The sequence below is a fragment of the Eretmochelys imbricata genome, chromosome 9 (assembly GCF_965152235.1).
Source record: "Eretmochelys imbricata isolate rEreImb1 chromosome 9, rEreImb1.hap1, whole genome shotgun sequence".
NCBI classification, from domain to species: domain Eukaryota; kingdom Metazoa; phylum Chordata; order Testudines; family Cheloniidae; genus Eretmochelys; species Eretmochelys imbricata.
In genome coordinates, this window is record NC_135580.1 from 98,345,605 (window position 1) to 98,345,817 (window position 213).

Genomic DNA, 213 nt, shown 5'->3' on the forward strand with positions numbered 1-213 from the left:
TTGACACGCTGGCGAAATAAAATAATGCCTTAAAAAAGGAAAGTTTCATACACTTTTCCAGGAGACAGCAGCACTTCAACTTAGCGCTGCTTGAGATCAGGAATTCCAGAAATTGGTAGTGCTGCAAATGTAGCCACCTAACAAACACACAAGAAAACTTATACCGTTACTTCAGAAATTAGTCTGGCATACAAAATTTCATACAGGCTGGTC